The sequence below is a fragment of the Scylla paramamosain genome, chromosome 15, assembly GCF_035594125.1.
Source record: "Scylla paramamosain isolate STU-SP2022 chromosome 15, ASM3559412v1, whole genome shotgun sequence".
In the NCBI taxonomy this organism is placed as follows: Eukaryota; Metazoa; Arthropoda; class Malacostraca; order Decapoda; family Portunidae; genus Scylla; species Scylla paramamosain.
Window position 1 is genome coordinate 16992714 of NC_087165.1, and position 11602 is coordinate 17004315.

Consider the following 11602-nt stretch of genomic DNA (forward strand, 5'->3'; position numbering starts at 1 on the left):
AAAAAAAATAAATTAGAATATGAAGCTTTTTCCTTGATTCTCCGTCACAACCGAAACAATGAAACGGCGCCAAACTTTCACACGTATAGATAGAATTAAATTTCACCAAGCATTTATTTGCCAGCGATCTCGTTAGCGAGTGAAATGGACTTTTAGCATCGGATCTGCATTGTAACACGATGAACTCACTCAAAAAAATATGCTGCATCTTTTCCTGCTGACAGTGGGCATCACCTGGTGCATTGACACAGCGCTCAGTTATTGGGGGGGTGGGGGGATCTCGCTCGCCTTTACACAACAAGCACACCTGTTGTTTGGGTGCATAGACAGAGCTGGGAGGGATTTTATCTTGTAGCTACTGAAAAACATACACACAAACTCCCCTCCCTCCCCACTTCTCTCTCTCTCTCTCTCTCTCTCTCTCTCTCTCTCTCTCTCTCTCTCTCTCTCTCTCTCTCTCTCTCTCTCTCTCTTTTCTTACTACCCAATGTTTTCCCCAGTATCCTAAGTATATTGTCCTCAGCACGACGCATTAACCCTGGTTATTGTTGGTAATGCAAAGAATAGAGTGGTGCTGGTATCATCTGCCCGCCTCACCATTCTTCCGTCTAGCGCTACCTTTCCTCCCCTTACCTCACTTGCTTACTTGCCCTCAGGTGCCACTGATGGGAAACGCAGAGACAACGAGACACAGACCTAAGTGAGAGACTCGTTACGTGTTTCCTTTGCGCAACAAGAAGGAACGCTTTACATTATGTGTGTATGTGTGTGTGTGTGTGTGTGTGTGTGTGTGTGTATGGGGGGGATGCTGAATGAGTGGGTGGATAGGTGGGTGTCAATAAGTGAAAAGATACATATACACGTCCGTACCTAAGTATTTCACCTCTTATCTTAATAGTCTTCAACTATGACATTTCGATTTACATCTTCAGTTACTATGTACGTGTCTCCTCTTCCTGTCACGAATCTATGCCTCATTATCATGCTCCGCTCTCTTATCTTTCTTCTAATGTGGGAACGATAAGACTTATTGTCCTTTCTTCAAATACTTTACAGAACAAAAATAAAACTAGGTTTTTATGTATTAGGGAGAAAAACTTAGATGTTAAAATATGTGCCAGACTACTAAATGCTTTTGATATGTATAAGGCAATGGCAAACGTTTCAACGAGATCCCCACAGAGAGGATGACCAGGAACGAAACCTGGAAGATCGCCAGTGGCTTCTCCTTCACGGAATCCATACTGACGTTAAAAAAATATGATGATTGTGAGGAGAATGGTAGATACTTAAGATCTTCCTGCTGAGGATTCAAGTTTTAGAAACACGGCAAATCAAACTTGTGTAAGTCAGCATTTGAAGATTTGCAGCGCTCAACTTTCCTGGAGACAAGTTAAATGCAGGCAAATTTCCACCAGGAAGGAAAGGTTGATGTTGACAAGCAGGACGGTAAGGGTGTGACCGGCCAAGACTGAGCTCGAAAGCACAGTTACAGAGAACGATAGGAGGGAGTCAATCATGGCCAAAAGCCTTCCGAGGATCGAGGACAGAGATGATTTGGATAACAGCACTAAGAAGAATCTCTATAGCAGGCATAATACAGTCAGCGGGAGAAGGTAAAGGAGGAACAAGCCCTGAACTATCCACTGTAGAGTCGTCAAGAAGCATCTGAGAAAAGATTTTAGCTTTGGAGATAAATGAAGTGGTAATGAAGCCATCAGGGTGAAATAAAAGAAAGAGAGATAAAAAGAAGAATTAATGGTGATAATTTTGATTAGATGCCAAAAAATTAAGAGAAAGTAAACTGGCTAGATTTTGACATTTCTTATTGATAAAAGAGTTTTGGTAAGTTGAAAAACCGGTTTAGCACGATTTCGAGCATAAACATAAAGAGCATGAGTTTCAGCAGATTGAAGGCTGATGTACCATGCGTGGGCCGACTCTTTATTCTCGACAACACGAGAGTAAGCTGAATAGGACCAAGATGTGCGAGCTCCCTGATGAAAGAGTTAATTAGTATTCTCAATCTTTCATCCCTTTTACTGTTAAACTCCGGGACTCCTTGCCTGTTTGTGTTCCCCCCATGTGACGAATTCTTTCAGAAGGAAAAAGACACTTCTCTGATTCTGGTTAATCCTTTTGACTCTACTCTTTGAGGACTGGCGCCTTCAGTAGGCCTTTTCTTCTGCCTTTTTGTAGCCTCTAGCCAGAGCACCTCTTACATAAAAACTTGCGTTCTGTTAATGAGGCTAGAAAGGAAGCAATAAGTAACACAAGAGGCACAGGAGGGTTTCAACTATTCAAGCATTAGTTTTGCTGACAGTGGGGTCTTTCAAAAACATGGGAACCTTTTGGACAGAAAAGTACGTAGTCATTCAAGTTTTGCAGCTTTCGTGTACGTTGTAACTTCCAAGAAAACAGGATCCTCACTTGTTTTTCTTTTGAAGATGAGCTGAACAGAACTACTACCATTTGTCTTTTATTTTATATTATACTCATTTTGTGTGACTATTATGCTATCCGTTCCTCATTATGCTTATTCGAAATGACGACTCTTTCACCTGTCACACCTGCTATTACTTTGTTATTCGAAAAGAAGCGTTCCTATTACTTACATATGTATTTCAACAGTTTTACTCGCTCGTCATTGCACTGATGGTAAAAAGACAAGCCCGTGACATTTACGTCAGGAAGTTTGATCCACTGTACATCTTTTACTTTCTCTTGTCATATTCCATAAACAACTATTCTTTTATTCTTCTTTCGGACTATATGCATTTTACTATTGCACCACTGTCCACCTGTCTGAGCTCACTGCAATTTTAGTCTTTCATGCTTTGCACCTGAAGGATTTTTAGGTTCAGGTAACAAGAAAGTAATTGCCACAGACCAATGAATTCCACACTAGCAAGAAAAGATACCTACACTTATACCCGAGGGTTTGAATTTTATCATCATTGCTTTATAGTCTTTCTAAAATGAATAACACCAGGCTGCTACACTCCACAGCTTTGAGTGCGTAGTAGTTACTTGCCTCATGTCTGCAAACACTTAAACTTGTGCCAACGTTTTGCAATAATCACATGCGTTTTGTACACAGACTGAGATAATTATTGGAACGTGACAGGAAACATTTCTCGTAATATGATGCTTCTTTTTTTCCGCGACACCATTGTTTCTGCCTGAATACTTGACTCTTCTCTTCTGTCATGTCTGGTATGAGTGTAGACACATTGTTTACTGTATATACAGTTAGTGGTATTATGGAAGATTATCCGGAAGATGACCTAAAAATGTTTGTGTGTTCGTCTCTCTCTCTCTCTCTCTCTCTCTCTCTCTCTCTCTCTCTCTCTCTCTCTCTCTCTCTCTCTCTCTCTCTCTCTCTCTCTCTTTTTTATTTAAACATAGGTACATTTTCACCCGAAGGGGCACTGCCGTGTGCAACCTATTTTAGGGTTGGGACACAACACACAAATATAAATATAAAGATATATACATATGTATACATTCTTTATGGACTTATGTTAATATTAGTCCATAAAGAATGTATATATATGTATATATCTTTATATTTATATGTGTGTGTTGTGTCCCACCCCTAAAATAGGTTGCACACGGCAGTGCGCCTTCGGGTGATAATGTACCTATGTTTAAAAAAAGAGAGAGAGAGAGAGAGAGAGAGAGAGAGAGAGAGAGGAGAGAGAGAGAGAGAGAGGAGAGAGAGAGAGAGAGAGAGAGAGAGAGAGAGAGAGAAGGAGAGAGACGAACACACAAACATTTTTAGGTCATGTTCCGGATAATCTTCCATAATACCACTAACTGTATGTACAATAAACAATGTGTCTACACTCTCTCTCTCTGTCTCTCTCTCTCTCCTATAGACAGAAATCCATCTCCACTCACTCGTAAATCGCTTCACACCACCCACTCATAAATTCCTGATGCTTGCCCTCACTTTCCTTAAATCATTCTCTCTCTCTCTCTCTCTCTCTCTCTCTCTCTCTCTCTCTCTCTCTCTCTCTCTCTCTCTCTCTCTCTCTCTCTCTCCCCCTTGCCAGATCTAGCATATTTTTAAAAATTATTTGAAATTAAAATTATAAGGTTAAGTTGTATGTGAAATGTATACATACTCGCATTGTACCATAATTTCATCATTGAAAAAGTGAAGAGAATCTAGGCAAACTTATCACACATTTTCCCATATTCATACTTTAAGTAAAAATTATGAACATAATAAAATAATTAGTGAACTCTCATATACACCACAATTTCATAATAAAAAAATCTTACCAGTGAGGAGAATCTAGACAGACGTAACCCACATTTCTGCTGCCATTCTATTTTTTTTTTTTCCAAGTGAAGAAACAATAAATGAAATTAAAAAAAGCTTGTGAAATAATTGATAGAACACAAATCTATCATGAACAGAAACAGCTCTTGAGAGTGAAGAAAACTTAAGTTACATCTAACAATGGCTTTTTCCCTTCCTTGTTGCAATAAAATACCTAAAAAAAAAAAAAATCTCACAGCATGGGTGATGTCAATCCTTTGAGAGCATACGCACGGCTCTTAATCTTTTCTCTCCTGGAAATTGCTCGAGCACATGTTCTCGGAATTGCCTAATGCTCAGTCTTGTTATCCTGTATCCTTCACTAGTGGGGGTAGAAAAGATACACCGCTATGAGGATGAGGTGTTAAAAGATCACTCAGGATGGCTGTAATTCTGAATCCATCGACTAGAGATGATATAGTAATACATTTGCTCCTATATCTGAGAAAACCTGAACGATTTTGCTGATCAATAACAGAACTATAGATACTAAAAACCATCTGAACTACCCACTCGCTCCTTTTTTATTGTCAGATCGGTTTCATAATTATATTTTTAAACTCACAATAGGTTTTTCTTTACTTTTGAGCAGAAACCAAGGCAACCAGTTATATGCGTGTGCTTATGTGTGATAGAAGATGAAGAATAAATGAGGAAAGTACGGAATGAATGAAAGAAGTGAGAAGTGAAGGGGAACTGTAGGAAGAATGTATGTAAAGAAGGAGGGAAAGAGAAAGAGGAGAATCGAGAAGAGTATGGAAATATGGACTGAATGAAGGAAAGAGGTGAAGTACTGTGGGAAGAATGAAAGTAAAGAGGGAAGAAGGGAAGAAAAAAAGAAGAGCTTTAATGTGATGCTGAATAAATTTGCAGTGAATAAACTTTCCTTCATAATAAACAAATACTTTCTTTGACACTGAATATACTTGCAGATTGAATGCATTTTTCTGATGCCGAATAAACGTGCAGGCTAAATATTTTCTTTCATACTGAATAAACTCGCAGTACATTAACCTGAATAGTAGATTGATGCCCCACATACTAAAAAACAGTATCCTAGTAGATGGTTCAGTGGCCTTGATAAATAAATTGATGCAAAAAAAGATCAATAAAATTTGTTCCAATAATGATGCCAGTATATGGAAGTAGCTGGAAACGAATTACTCTACTGATAGCTTAAATATTTCCACGCCTTTTATCCTCTTACTGTGCGTCAAATAGGTCATTATACAGCCTTCCGCTCACGAGCCATTTTCTGCTGACTTGAGTGGCGGCGAGCAGTGACTGGAGGAAATATTTTACTTTTATCAATTAATACTTATAAGCTTCTTCAGAGAGAGAGAGAGAGAGAGAGAGAGAGAGAGAGAGAGAGAGAGAGAGAGAGAGAGAGAGAGAGAGAGAGAGAGAGAGAGAATACTCAGAATAGTGTTTTTGGATGAAGATTAAGGAGAGGAACGTTCTCAATCGTTACCGTCACCCGCCAGCCCAGGTCAAGCAGGCCATGCATGCAATAACCGTCATAGTATTAGACATAATCCTTAAATTAAACTAATATCAGCACTACGTCTGTTTAAAAATACATACACAAATACTATCGATAATAAAATAACAGCAACAAAAAGATGGTGTTTGTCCTGCACAGCAACCCTGACAAGCTCATCGCTCAGCAACTTTCACCTAGTCTTGTCGAGAGTTTCCAGGAACATTTGTGGCGCCGGTATGAATTATGGCAGTGTATCTATTTTTGCACTGAGCCAACTAGGTTGTAATTAAAAGTTATGATGAGTCAAGCAACATTAGTGCCATGGTATGGTTTACGTGATTCATTAGTGCTCGAGCCCCTCCAGCTGTCATCATCGGGCTGTTCCCGTCAAAGTACAGGGCTGACTCCCGGCTGTCGAGACACTAGCAATGGAAATAACTTAGTATGTTTCAACATGAACATATCAAAAGTAATCTGAAATTGGGTAAAGATGGCGACCTATGCCATAGCTGCGCGTGGCTTCGGCGCTCATCTTTCTAAATGTGATGGATGAAACCTGAAAAAACCCTTAACCCGGAGCACAAGGCCACGTTCGCGGATTCGTAGCCAGGTGCTCAAGCCATTGCACCATGGAGGCACTTGAAATAATCATTAAACTTACATGATATTACCATTACATTACCTTAGTGTCCGTGTGTGATGGCAGCGTGCCGCTCCTGCGCATGGGATGTCAGGCAGGAGTCAGGCGAGTGGTGGTTATGTACTATTATAATACTGCTTGTCTGGGTTTAATGTGCGGTGGTTTTTAACCCTCTGTCGTTTTCTTTTTCTTCAGGAATAATTCCTAGCGACAAAACCATCCGCACACTTCGTCATGCTTTTTTGTGGTTTGTTCTCAGTACATTTAAACACACTAAAGAGAGGGGTCAGTCACGTGATCGTAACAGGTCGTTATGCGAACCACCTGATCATTTTCTTACACTTCTCTGCGGTGCTTATCACGTCTCAGTTTGACTATCAAGTATTTAATTGCGTGGAGGTTGAGGTGCTAGAGAGGAAGAGGCAAAAATAACGGAAGGGAAAAGTGGAAATCTGTGGAGGTGGAGAAAGACGCTGTGGCCACAGGTCACCTCCACAACATTGTCATTTTTTCCTTCGTTCCGCCAAGAGCTGACACATATGCTAAGTTTTCGCGACTTCCGTAACCTCTTCCTCACCCTTCGAGACATCGCCATGGACACACACTTAACCAATATACGGAAACCTGCACAAATACCCACAACGCACGATCACACACAACATTGTTTTGGTGCAGACGCAAGGCACTGTACCTCATCCAGTGTTACCATATGTAGTGGTAGTTGCTTGACACGACTCCTTAACCTCTATCATTTCATATCAATAACCAACATTTTTTGCGACTAACTGAATTACATTCATACGTGCAAATTACTTAAGCATATAATATAATAACTGGTAGACAGTCTTACTTCACGTTAGATTCTACCTACAAAATATCGAGATTCGGCAGGATAACCACCAAGTTGGCATCATTACAACTGCGCTGCCTGCACCGAGTGCTGTGTAAAACTTCTTGTGTAAATATACACTGAATAGTGATCTTGAACATTAAATAGTAAATAAGCACGACAGGAATGGCAGTATTATGACAAGATACATTTATCCATGCGTAACGGAGTGTGGCGCGACAGGCATTTAAATGGCTTTTAAATGTCCTTCATATGTTCGTACGTCAAGTATACGAGTCGAGTTTCCCGCGAATATTCAAACCATTTTTAGGAGGTAATGCTTATTTTATCATTAACTTATTTATTCTCGTTGGTCAAATAACTCGTGAGACTCCCTTCGCCACAATGAAATCACATGTACCTGAAATACAGTTCGTAGCACCAGTGACTGAAGTCAGCCTAGAACTTTTGAAATAGAAGTTTATAACAACAATGTGCAAGAGAACCTCATACAAAATATTCCTGGGACACAAATTTAATTCAGAAGAATTATATGACTCCAGCAAAATTACATAGCACATGGAGACAGTGTTCACTCTACTTTTTTTTTTCTTTCCTCTTATCTACTGTCCGTATTTTAAAGCTCTTTCAGGCTCTTATAAGGACTACTGTTGAAGACTACAGAGATGAGTGGTTCGATTGTCAGTGGCGTTTTTTCCACTGATGGTCCAGAGTCCTTCAGCTATCACCAGCTAAACCCACACTTCAAGACCCCAATAACTTCCACTAGAGCCTGTTCACAGTAATCATGATGGTAAGTCCCGATATCTGGATCCTCATCATTCCCAAGGAGTATAAATGCTCTCGGTTAAAACTCTTTCCACTATAGACCCACCACTTATCGAAACCTACAAAGGACCACCGTGCCAAACACATGAACCAGTTGACCACCGCATCTCTTCGGTTATTCCAGGTATGCGCAGTAAACATCACACTACTTATGGTGAAGTGACTGTGATGGTGGACGCCCGATTCATAAAACGAGGAGCTCTACACACACACACACACACACACGCACGCACACACTTACACTAGGTGCTCGTCAGTATAATAGGATGCAAGACCACTCTGTCTGCAACCCACTACAAGATGATGAATTCTGTTGAGTTGCAAACATAAAAACACTACTCACTCGTGGGCCAGATTCTCCACGTCAAGATAAAGGGATGAAGAATGCATCTCTACCTCGGGCTCTCTGTTACATGTGAAACTCGGCATGAACACTTCCTAACACCTCTTCATTCACCAGCGCTCATGTGTACCGCAGTGCCCGTGGCCGCCACTCCCTCACGCTTGACAGCACACAGGAAGGGAGACACATAAGGATAATCATACCTCCCAACAAAGTGATGCTCCCTTTCATGTATAATTATATCTTTTACAGTGATGGCGGTGGAGAAACTTTGATGGTGGAGGGACTTATAGCCGTGGTGGTGGTGGTCGTGATGATGATGATGATGGTGATGATGATGACGATGATGATGATGTAATTCACTCTTCCTAGGTTGGTGGAAAAAAAGTTCAGTATAATGGTTAATTAAAACATTCGACCGTTACTGATTACGTAACAGATGACATTCAGTATAAAGTATTGTAAAAGTAAATAAAAGGGACAAAGACAAATTAAACGAACAAAATGAGTGAATAAATACCTGAGTGATGTCAAAAATACAGTAGCCCGCACAGAATCATTGACATTCCGAAGTGATTAAAAGAAGGAATCATAGCGGAAAACATTTAAAATCTGAAATAATAACTAGATAAATGTATATAGAGAGCACAATAAATAGATAAATACGAAGAAGTCACAAGCACACACACACTCACACACATACACACACACACACACACACACACACACACACACACACACACACACACACACACACACACACACACACCGTGGACAAGTCTTAATGAATATACACACAGAAGCAAAGTTGAGGCCCTGTGCACTACTACTATAAGGAAAGATGTCAATAAAACACACACACACACACACACACACACACACACACACACACACACACACACACAAATATGTTCAGTGTCTTTCCTTGTACTCGCACAAGTATTTCGTCCACCCTCCCGTACAGATGGCCCGACGCACCAGGCATTGGGGCTTTTATCTCGAGTATATGCACGTACTATATCAAATTGTGCCCACGTGTTCAAGTGTCTGAGCCAAACCCTGCTGCAGACCCCCAACCCCCCCCCCACCAACTCTCTCTCTCTCTCTCTCTCTCTCTCTCTCTCTCTCTCTCTCTCTCTCTCTCTCTCTCTCTCTCTCTCTCTCTCTCTCTCTCTACACACACAGATCAAAAGGAATAAAGTCAATAGTAAGTTTATATATTTTAAATACTCCTTCAATTCTGATTAATTCCTATGCATGTAATATTAATATGACAATACGCATATGACAAAGCAACTGTGTGGAATTCAATGCTTTGAAACTAATAACGTCATCATTCTGATGTTTTTATAACTTACAGCATCACAAGTAAATAAAAAGTACTTACTATAAGAAAGAAACAGTATAATTGCAACACACACACACACACACACACACACACACACACACACACACACACGTACTGGTAAAAGTGTAGAAGGAAGGCAATGATGAACTCTCACTCACTCGATGTTCCTTTCATTTAATACTCTTTGATCTCGTGTACACTCAAACTAATAGATCTTATTGAAAAATACACTTTTTTTCTTTGCTAATAAAATGGGGCTCATCAAATATGCGAGTCATTCGGTACCCTGATAGCGCTGTACCACACTACCTCATATATCTTTCATTTTCCTGAAGTGTTAATCTCTTGAAATTATTACATTTTTCCCCATCTTGGTACGAGAGGCGGCAAAGTAGCACAGACCGGCTTCAGCGACATGATGAGGAATAACAATTTCGAAGAGTCCACATATACAGCGTCTCCTTTCATGCTCCACTTCAACGTTGCTACGAGTATAAAGGCGAACGTCTTTTGAATGGCTCTCCTTATATATACATATTTTTTTTTTTTTTCGTATGTGAACTATGTGATCTCAGTACACTCTTTATATTTTAGAGGAGGATAAGTCTTGAAGCTTTCTCTCTTTATTATTCAAAGATTAACAGATACTGAAGGTCTCTCACTACATTACTTCAGAACCGAACTAATCAAGAAAAATATCTCCTTGTATTTTAGGGGGTGAAGTAAACCTCGATGTGTTTGCTTATACCTATTTCTTTCTGTTTCACTTATCACATAAAAAAACATAAGGGCCGCTGCTTGAAGTGAATACTGTTGGGTTTACACATGATGGTTCGTAACATAATGACATTTTCTACTTCTAATTTTTGTATTTTTCCCATACCAGGGTTTTCTCTCAGTTTGTTTCCCAGTCTACGATACTTTCAATGTCATCTCATGCTAAGCCTCATGCCATCCACTTTGGTAGCTTTGAATGCTCCCAGGTCTACTTTCGTGTACCTTTCATAACACTCAAAGTTTCTGATAAGTTAAGACTGGCAGAACACATTCTTTTATAAATATTTCCCTTAGGAGGGGCAAAACCTTTAATGATGTCAATTTCAACCTGAATCGCTACTCTGTACTCCATCATTCTTTCAGCTTCTGGATTGTTAAGGGTAACTGCTCTGAGTCTTGATCTACTATAGTACAATTTTATAGTGAAGTTTTATAGTTTTATATTGTTAAATTTGTTACCCTTTTCTTTACTTTTAATTAATCATTAAGACCTTTCATTGAAGTTTTATCCATGTTCAGTTACCGCTGCAGTTTAAGATTATTAAGATTCTTTCCATTGCATATAATAGTTCTCTCTCCCTCTCTTTATATTCTAAACTAGATATCAATTTCGCTCTTACAATTTCTCAGATCTTCTCAGTAATACTTTCCACTTTTAAGGAACAGTAACCGTTTGCTGTGATTCATCCGTGACTTCTGAGATTAAGATGAACTCTCTTACAAATTTCGGTCTAACACTTTCGCTTTGATATGCTAAAGATCAGAACACTAAAAACACTGCATAAAATCTCAATAACAACTCACAAAAAAATAAATAAAAACAAATAAAAAAGGGACTGAAAGATTAAAAGAACAGATTGTCCTATCTTCAACCAGTCTAATGATTAATGGTGGTTATGGAACAAAAATTAATGTTTCAGAAAGAATTGTGATTCAGGAATGATGCGTCAAAAAACAGTGAATAGGTGGACCCGCTGTTAAGTATTCTTTACTGATATAAATT

General features: G+C 39.5%; 1 long non-coding RNA gene across 3 annotated transcripts in view; it reads right to left on the minus strand.

Moving 5' to 3' along the window:
* Positions 1–7171, minus strand: part of LOC135107537 (uncharacterized) — a 95378-nt gene extending 88207 nt beyond the window's left edge. For all 3 annotated transcript variants that reach the window (XR_010271813.1, XR_010271812.1, XR_010271814.1), the window contains exon 1: positions 6496–7171. This is a non-coding gene — a long non-coding RNA (uncharacterized LOC135107537). The remainder of the gene's footprint in view (positions 1–6495) is intronic.
* Between the last annotated feature and the right edge of the window lie 4431 nt (positions 7172–11602).